This window comes from Pteropus vampyrus, unplaced genomic scaffold (assembly GCF_000151845.1).
Source record: "Pteropus vampyrus isolate Shadow unplaced genomic scaffold, Pvam_2.0 Scaffold129, whole genome shotgun sequence".
In the NCBI taxonomy this organism is placed as follows: Eukaryota; Metazoa; Chordata; class Mammalia; order Chiroptera; family Pteropodidae; genus Pteropus; species Pteropus vampyrus.
Window position 1 is genome coordinate 2241232 of NW_011888910.1, and position 9620 is coordinate 2250851.

The following is a 9620-nucleotide window of genomic DNA, read 5'->3' on the forward strand; positions in this document are numbered from 1 at the left end:
GAGAGACTTAGGAGCTTTGCTTAGTAGATAGAAACAGACATGGAAAGGCAGCCAAAATGGGAAGACATAGAACCATATGAAAGAACAGAACAGAGATCCAGATATAATGGAGTCAAGTAATCCAACAGATGCAGAGTTCAAAACACTGGTTATAAAGATGCTCAATAAACTTTTGGGAAGTGTAGATAAATTCAGTGAGAATTTCCACAAAGAGATAAAAAACATAAAAATGGGAATGGAAATTATAAAAGGAAACCAGTCTGAAATGAAGAACACATTATCTGAGACGAGAAGTATATTAAATGGAATAAACAAAGGAATAAGCAAAGTGAATAAAGAAAAGCATCAAATGCCCTATCTAGAGGACAGGAAAGCCAAGGACATACAATCGGAATGGCAAGAGATAAGATGCCAAGACTATAAAAATAATTTAAGGAGGATATGGGACACTATTAAGGGTCCAACTATCTGTCTGATCGACATATTTGAAGAAAATCAAAATGATGAACAGCTGTTTGAAGAAATAATGATGGAAAACTTCTCTAACCTAGGGAAGGAAATGGACATAAAACCCCAGGAAGCTCAGAGAATCCCAAAAAATCAGTGATCCAAAGAGGCCCACACCAAGACACATCATAAGTAAATTGCCAAAGGTTAAATACAAAGAAAGAATATTAAAAGCAGCAAGAGAAAAACAGGTAATTACTTATAAGGGAATACCCATTAGACTGGCAGCTGATTTCTCAAAAGAAACTATGCAGGACAGAAGGGCTTGGCAAAAAAATATTCGACAGGATGTAGACCCAGGATCTATAACCAAGGCTACTTTATGCAGTAAAGCTATCATTTAGAGTTGAAAGATAGATCAAGAGCTTCCCAGACAAAAATAAGCTAACGGAATTTATCACCACCAAGCCAGTATTAAAGGAAATGTTGGAGAGACTTCTTCAAGAAAAATCATGTAACAAAATGGTAATTAGATGAGATGAAGGATATGCTAACTAACATTATTATGATAAACACTTGCAATATATATATGTATCAAATCATTACATTATGCACCTTAAACGTATACAATATTATATATCAGTTATATCTCAATAAAGTTGAGAAAAAATACACCCTAAAATACAATGTCTCAATGGCAGCATGTTTTAACGCAGTCAGGGAGACACTGACATTTCTGTTTTTTATTTTGCAATTTGATAAGTAATATCTCTGATATTACTTCTGGTTATTGAAGGTTATCAATATGGTTTGATTTTCTTTTTCACTCTGTAATCCTTTTTTAATCCCATTGGTGACTTTTAATTCTATTAATGACAAATCAATTTTATTCACAAACTATCAAGGGCAACTTTCAGATACTATATTCATAGCCACAAAGCATTTGTCAAAGCAGAGAACAGTTGAGGGAGCAATTCACTTATTCTTATTTTACTGAGAGAAAAGAAGGTAAAGGGAAATATTCTTAATATTCCCTTTCTCTGCTTATTCTTCAAATTTTTGCATGACATTGCCAAGAAACAAAATAGAATTGCTTTTATTTTCTTTTGTTTTTCTTTCCTTGGACAATTTCTTAACTTACATGTATAAATTTAAGGGCCAGAGACCAGGACAAATAAATCTCCAGTCAAACCGTGCATTTGATGTCGACTTCACTGGTCTTCCTGCTCCTTTCCTTGACCTCCTTCAGTCATTGACAGCAGAGAAGCAGAAATGAGTCTGTTAAAACTGAACAGAACTGACTGCCTTCCAGCCACAAAGAAGCGATTTATCCACTCATTCAACACACTGAACAAACATTTCCCATAGGCAGTGTTCTAGGCTCAGAACACACAGCAGTGATCAAAACAGACAAAATCTCTGCTCTCATGGAGTGTACGTTCTGGTTAAGTAAGATAGATAATAAAGAATTTAATTAAATAAAATATACATTATGTTGCAAGTTAAGTGTTAAGGAGAAAGATAAAGCAGAGAAGGGGAAGAGGGAAGGTCAGAGCCAAGGAAGGTCTCAATGAAGAGGTAACATTTGAGTAAATACATGAAGAGGAAGAGTCTGTGAGCCAAGTACATCTCTAGGGTAAATGCTTTTTAAGCAGATGGAATAACAAAAGCAAAGTTTTAAGGCAGGAATAAATCTGGCACAAAGAACAGCAAGAAAATCAGGTGGCCGAACTAGAGTGACTAAGTGGAAAAGTCTAGAAGCTGAGGAAAACAGTGTGACCTGGGACCTGATTACATGGGGCCTTAGAGTCATTCCAGGGAGTTTGCTTTTACTCTGAAGTAGGAACCCTGTCTTAGCACATTCAGGCAGTTGTAACAAAATACCATAAACCAAACAGCTTACAAACAAGAGAAATGCATTTCCTACAGTTCTGGAAGCTGGAAGTCCAAGATCAGGGTAGCAGCATGATAGTCAAGTGAGGGCTCTCTTCCCAGTTGTAGACTTCTTGTTGTGTCCTCACATGGTGGAAGGGACAAGGGAGCTCCCTAGGGCCTCTTTTATAAGGGCGCTAATTCATGAGGGCTCCTCCACTCTCATGTCATAATCACCCCCAAATATCCCAAATTCCTAAAATCTTTACATTGGGCATTAGGATCTCAACGTATGAATTGGGGGAAGGCGACACAAACCTTCAGCCTATAGCAAAGCCTTTGGAGGGTTTTAAGTAGAGAAATCACATGACCTGACTTCAGTTTTAACAGATTCACTTCTGCTTCTCTGTTGACAATGACTGAAGGAGGTCAACTGCAGGAGCGGGAAGACCAGAGAAGTCCATATCAGATGCATGGTTCTGCTGGAGATTTATTTGTCCCAGCCTCTGGCCCTTATATTTATATGTGTAAGTTAAGAAATTTTCCGAGGAAAGAAAAACTAAAGAAAATAAAAGCAAGTTTATTTTGTTTCTTGTCAATGTCATGCAAAAGTTTGAAGAACAAGCAGAGAAAGAGAAAATTAAGAATATTTCCTTTCACTTTTCTTTCTCTTTTTCATCATGCATTAAATATTCACCCAAACTGGTGGCTCTTATGCCTTTAGACATGATTCCTGTTTGAAGCGAAGACATGATTCAGTGGCTTGGAGGCACTCTTACTGGCCTTCTGTAGATCCTCTTTTCATATGCGAAAAGAATTAAATTGGACCAAAAAGGGTTAGGAAGGGTGAGTCATAAAATAGGAAAGATGCTTCCCAGAATAGTGTACACAGGTGAAAAGAAATCCTGTGACTCCATTTTATTAGGAAGCTGAACCTAGAAAGACTGGGCTTTGCGAGAAGCACCAATCCATTAGCTACAAGGAAGAAAAATATAAAGATGCTGTATGGTATTTAACCTTAACATTATGACTGTGAAAGGCCCTTCGTGGTTGGATGGTATCTTGAAGCTTGGAGAATTAAAGCTCAGAGGATATCTTGTAGTTCCATCACTGTACTTTTATACAAAATGATTAAGGAGAAGTGCAGGCAGAGGTCTTTAGGAGAGAAACAGTTAATTTATCGCAGGTAACTTTATTCACGTGGGGGAAAGTGTCTTTACAGCTATAAGAACATCACAGTATTTCCTGCAGCTAGTGTGGTGACTGCTCATTAGAAGCGCTTCTAAGAAATAGTCCCAATACCCTTCTTGCTTTTATTATCCATGGAGCACAGGCCTGTTACTGCTGGGGCATGAGGCAGGACATCCACACCAACAGCAGTTCCAAAATCTATTGTAAGTGGATTATAGGAGTTGGCCGGAAATATAAAGTAGCATTAAGTGCGTTAGATACTGGCATGAGGCCATGAAGAAAATGCAGAAAACACTCTCATTCCCACTTCATGTTCTACACAGCATGATTAGGGTTAGAGGGGAAAACCACTCAAATTGGAAGCAAAGAGCTTTCTCTTTTCTTTGATTCCAACCAACTGCAGAGTGGTAGCAGTCATCTTGAGTGCTCCCCATTTTGTCCTACGAACATTACACATGGCTTGGAATTGTTTTACAAATTTTTCTATTGCACATTGCTGGAAATGGTTTTACACATTTGTAGAACAAAAGTCCTTTGACTCAGAAAATGTCACAAAATGTTATCAGACTCCAAATATTCCTAGCATTCAAATCCAGAATTATTAATATGAATTTTGGAAATTTAATGTTTATTACAATCTCTACAATACTCTAGGTATGTGTCTTTGGACGAAAGTATTGTATCATGGCAAAAGAAAAAGACAGTTATGTTTTGAGGCTCTTTGCCTCAATGTGTCACCTTCTCCCCATTTTTCTTTCAAAGTAGTCATTGGTGTGCTTGAGGGTAAGAAATAACCTGTGTATCCTGATACAGCAAGGACTGGCCACTTCTGTCTTGTCCTGGCCTCTCAAGAAGTCTCTATTCAATCCCCTTTGCTTTTCTTTGGCCAAGAGAGTGTGCTAAGGAATTAGGCCTCAATTTTACTCTGAATTTTACTTACTCCTATTCCCTTCCCTCCAGGCACTGTAGATTGAGATGTTTCCTCTTATGGACCATCTTAATTGCCTAAACATTAAATTTATTATTTGTAACCAAAAAGACACTTTTTACAAAAAACAAACATGTCACTCAAAGGTTTAGCCAGTGGTGGTATTTGTGGATTGACGGATCTAGTCCACATCACTTTCCTATAGTAGTTGCACTGTTGTTGAGAGAACTAAGAGAATCGTGTTCCAATGGTGAGTGGGCATCAATTTGTGCTCACTTCTCTCAAAACCTCTAACAATTCATTGGATCGAGCCAGTTTTATAGTGTCTACAAACTTGGAAAGTGGTCACTCAAAATGACCTATAGCCATTTATTCACTATATGGTCCAGTCATGAGATATACTTTCTCCTCCTATTACCAATAACTAGAGGGAGCTAAGAATATAAACTATTTTCAATTAGCCAAGAAATCCCCATGGAAGTCATTACTCTTCCCATGTTGACTGGTGTCTTATCTACTGGGGGCAGATAGAGTAAGACATAGTACCATAACATCCAAAGATTGAGAGGGTCTACAGAAGCACTGTTCAAAATAAATGTAAGTAAAGCCACATATTTGATTGTAAAATTACCAGTAGCCAAACATTAAAAACAAGTAGAAAGAGAAAGATGAAGGAATGAGGGGTCCTAGCCCCACACAGGAGTTCCCAGCCCAGGGTTCCAGTCCTGGAAAGAGGAATTCCCACAAAATCTGACTGTAAAAACCAGTGGGGACTCTGGCTCTCTGGGTGAGATGGAAAAAACCTGAAAACCCAGACATCTGGTTAAAGGGGCCATGCACAGACTCACTTGCTCACAGACATTCACCCTGGGCTCCGGAGGAGGGTCAGTAGCTCAGGAGGTACAAAAGACATATGGGGAAAGACTGAATTGTGTGGCCCTGGGGCAAAGGCTGGAGAGACAGCTGCCATTGTTCCTTTGTCCCCCCTCAGGGGCAGTCTATAGGTGGCTGTCATATTGCTTGTGTTGAACCCTCCCCCTGTACGGCCAATTCTGAAGCTACATTGGCCCCATGTGATTGGCCCACTCCACCTGGTGTCTCCTAGGGGCCCTGCCCTACCGAGACCACAAATAGTCCCTACAAGCCCATTGCTGGACAGCCAGCCCCATCCTACATCTTCCCCGAACTGCATATTTATTGGCAGCTCACATGGCCCACACACATTTCATACATTTCAGGGGAGACTTTTGGTGGTGAGCCACTGGTGCCAGCCTAAACTGCAGTATCTTTTGGGTGAATCACGGGGGTCTGAGGGCCTGAGGACAGTGCGGGTTTTGCTGCAACCTGAGACTTTTTACAGGAAACCGCAAATTTAACATTGGCATGAAACCTGACTCTTCACTGGCCAAGTGAAATTTGTTTGCTTGACCTTGGTGACTCCCTGGCTTCCCTGCCCCATCCAATTCACATACCACTCAAAGGCTCTTCTAGCTGCAGAGTCATACAGGCAGCTGGCAGGCAGTCTCAGACCCTAAGGAGCACTGGTCCTTCTGCTACGCCATCCCAGGCCTGGTACTAGGGGTAAACAACCTAGGCTCACAGCGTGCTCTCTCCCACTTCCCTCCAGATCCAGCATAGGCAGCAACTATTTGTGAATCATTTTGTAGCTCCTACCAGGTAGCCCTGAGAAATCAAAGGCAGTGGCTGAACTTGGCGTACATGGGAATGCTTCCCAAGTGGCCACAGAACTAATACACCTGGAGGCTGGCATCAGACCACAACAGAGCACCTGATTAGCCCCATAAGTGACACACCCAAAGGGCGGGCTCAAGAGGTACACAAGCCTGCTGGGAGGAATCCCACTCTAATGGGTCAGCCTCCATATAGCAACTCGTATCCTATGTGTGTAGACAATCCCCACAGCCAGTCAGCTTGAGAATCAGTCCCATCCACTGATGTGCTAACAGAAATCAAGGCTTAACTACAACATGCACAAGGAGAACATACACAACCCACACAAGGAACAAGCCCAGAGCCCACAATGCAGGTGATCAGGAAGACTGTGCCACTGAGCCACAGAGGACACCTACTATACAAGGCCACCTGGCCAAGGCTGGGAGACGTAACAAATCTTAATATATAGAAACGAACACAGAGAGGCAACTAAAATGAGAAAAGAGTGAAACATGCCTCAAATAAAACAAGAGAAAACTCTAGAAAAAAAAATTAAATGAAATGGAGACAAGCGACCTACCAGAGACAGAGAGATAGTAAGTATAAAAAAAAAAACCACATAGAAACCATAAAGAAGAACCAGTCATAAATGAAGAATACAATAACTGAAATGAAGAATATACAATAGATTAGATGAAGCAGAGGGCCAAATCAGTGAGTTGGAAGACAAAGTAACAGAAAATACCCAAATACAAATACAAAAATAAAAAAGAATCAAAAAAATTGAGGAAAGTTGAAGAGACCTCTGGGACAACATCAAATGTACCAACATCTCTATCATAAGGGTACCAGTAGGAGAAGAGAGAGATCAAGGAATTAAAAGCCTATTTGAAAAAATAATGACAGAAAATTTTCCTAACCTGGTGAAGGAATTAGACATACAAGTCCAGGAAGCATGAAGATCCCAAACGAGATAAACTCCAAGAGGCTTTCGCCAAGACACATCATATGTACGTCAAAGAGGCCCACACCAAGACACATCATATTTCAAATGCCAAAAGTTGAAGACAAAGAGAGAATCCTAAAAGCAGCAAGAAAAAAGTGAGCTAGTTACTTACAAGGGTACTCCCATAAGAATATCAGCTGACTTTTCAAAAGAAACTTTGCAGGCCAGAAGGGATTGGCACAAAATATTCAAAATGATAAAAACAAAAACAAACAAAAAAAAACCACACACAAGAACCTGTACCAAGACTACTCTACCCAGCAAGGCTATCAATTAAAATTGAAGGTGAGATATAGAGCTTCTCAGACAGGAAAAATCTAAAAAAATTCATCACTAACAAGCCAGAATAACAAGAAATGTTAAAGGGATTTCTGTAAAAACAAAACGGGGGGAGAGGGGAACCCATAAATACAAATAATAGCATGGCAATAACTATGTACCTATCAATAATCACTTTAAATGTAATTAGATTAAAAGTTCCAATCAAAAGACTTAGGGTAACTGAGTAGATAAGAAAATAAGATTCATTCTTATGCTGTCTACAAGAGATCCGCCTCAGATCAAATAATGCACACAGGCTGAAAGTAAAGAGATAGAAAAAGATATTTTATGCAAATGGAAATGGAAAAAAGGCTGGGGTAGCAATACATATATCAGACAAAATAGACTTTAAAATAAAAGCTATAATAAGAGACAAAGGAGGGCATTACACAATGATAAAGGGATCAATACAACAAGGGGACATAACCCTAGTAAACATATGCACCCAACATAGAAGCATCTACATAAATAAAGAAATTATTGACCAATATATGGGGAGAGATTGACAGTAATACACTCATAGTAGAAGATTCTAACACCCCATTGACAGTAATACACTCATAGTAGAAGACTCTAACACTCCATTGAAACCAATGGACAGATCTTCCAACAGAAAAATCAATAAGGAAACAGCAGTGACACTGTAGACCAGATGGATTTAATTGATATTTTCAGAGTGTTTCATCACAAAGCAGCAAAATATACATTCTTTTCTAGTGCACATGGAACATTTTTGACAATATACCACATGTTAAGTCACAAAACAAGTCTCAATAAATTTAAGAAGACCAAAATCATATCAAGTGTCTTCTGCTACCACAATGATATGAAACTAGAAATCAACTACAAGTAAAAAACTGGACAATACACAAACATATGGAGGTTAAACAACATGCTACTGAACAATGAAAGGGTTAACAATAAAATTCAGGAAGTAATCAAAAGATACCTAAAAACAAACATAAATGAAAACAAAACGACTCAAAATCTATGGCACATAGTGAAAGCAGTCCTAAGAGAAAGATTCATAGCAATACAGGCCTACCTCAAGAAACAAAAAAAATCTCAAATAAACGATCTAACTTTACTCTTAAAAGAACTAGAGGAGTGCACTTGTGCAGACTCCCGGGAGGGCAGTGTGCTCTCACTGGACTCCAGGGAGAAGTTGATAGTCCCAAGAATAAAATCAGTTTAAAGAAGAGTGACATAAACTGTTAGAAGTTGCTTTCCAAACTTTGTTCCAGATTTGGGGTCTGAAGTTGCAAAGGAAATGGCTTTTTACCATGCTTCACTTGGAATGTTACATGACAGAAATTTGCATTTAAACTTCTAAAAGGAGGATCTTTGGAAACATGGAGGAGTTAGAGACATCCCCAGATCTCTCCTCTTGAAACAACAATAAGCTGAACATCTAACACTACCAAAAAACACCCAAACTGCACACCAGCACGTCTGAGCGTGGGATCTGCACTTAAGAGCTACCACAAGTCCAAACCCCGGATGTCCGGCGATGGACTGGGAGTAATAAAGAAGCTGCCTCTCACAGCTGCTGGAGCTCTCTACTTCAGGAGGGGGAGAGGAGGAGGAGCAGCAAGTTCCTGCAGTGAGTTCCCTGAATAGCCCTTCTTGCGATAGCTGTGAGCTTCCCGTGGCCAGCTGGCTGCAGGGCCCAGTCATCAGGGCAGAAGGCAGAGGAGTGGGATGGGACCATAGAGGAATAACAGCTGATTTTTGCCCCCACGGTTGCAAAACTGAGGCTGAGCCTCAGCCCCAACTCCCAACTCAGAGTGCCCCTCCCCCCATACTCTTCGAGGCCGTTCACCAAGGAGCCTAGGGGAATCTAGGCAAACGCTACTGAGACTGTCACTGACACCAACAGGGAATGAACTGAGGGCAGCGAGCGTAATTAAATATCTACAAGAAAATTTAAAACGCGTTATTAAGGCTTTATATAAAGCAGGGATCCAAGAGGCTCAGACGCCATCTACTGGAAACGAAAAAAAAAGTGCCTTCTTTACAAGAGGCTAAAGAGAGACCTTTATATAATAAATCTTCCTGGAAAAACAGCAGAATACACTTCCATTAATACATAGGCAGAGAAATAGTCCATTAAACACCATGAACAACCAAGATGACAAGGCATCTCAGAAAGAAAGAGAAAAATCTCCAGAAAATAAGCTT

At 39.9% G+C, this 9620-nt stretch overlaps 1 long non-coding RNA gene across 1 annotated transcript in view; it reads right to left on the bottom strand.

Moving 5' to 3' along the window:
- LOC111744200 overlaps positions 1 to 9620 on the bottom strand; it is a 22755-nt gene that overhangs the window by 10329 nt on the left and 2806 nt on the right. The window contains exon 2 of the long non-coding RNA XR_002782049.1: positions 1180 to 1183. This is a non-coding gene — a long non-coding RNA (uncharacterized LOC111744200). The remainder of the gene's footprint in view (positions 1 to 1179; positions 1184 to 9620) is intronic.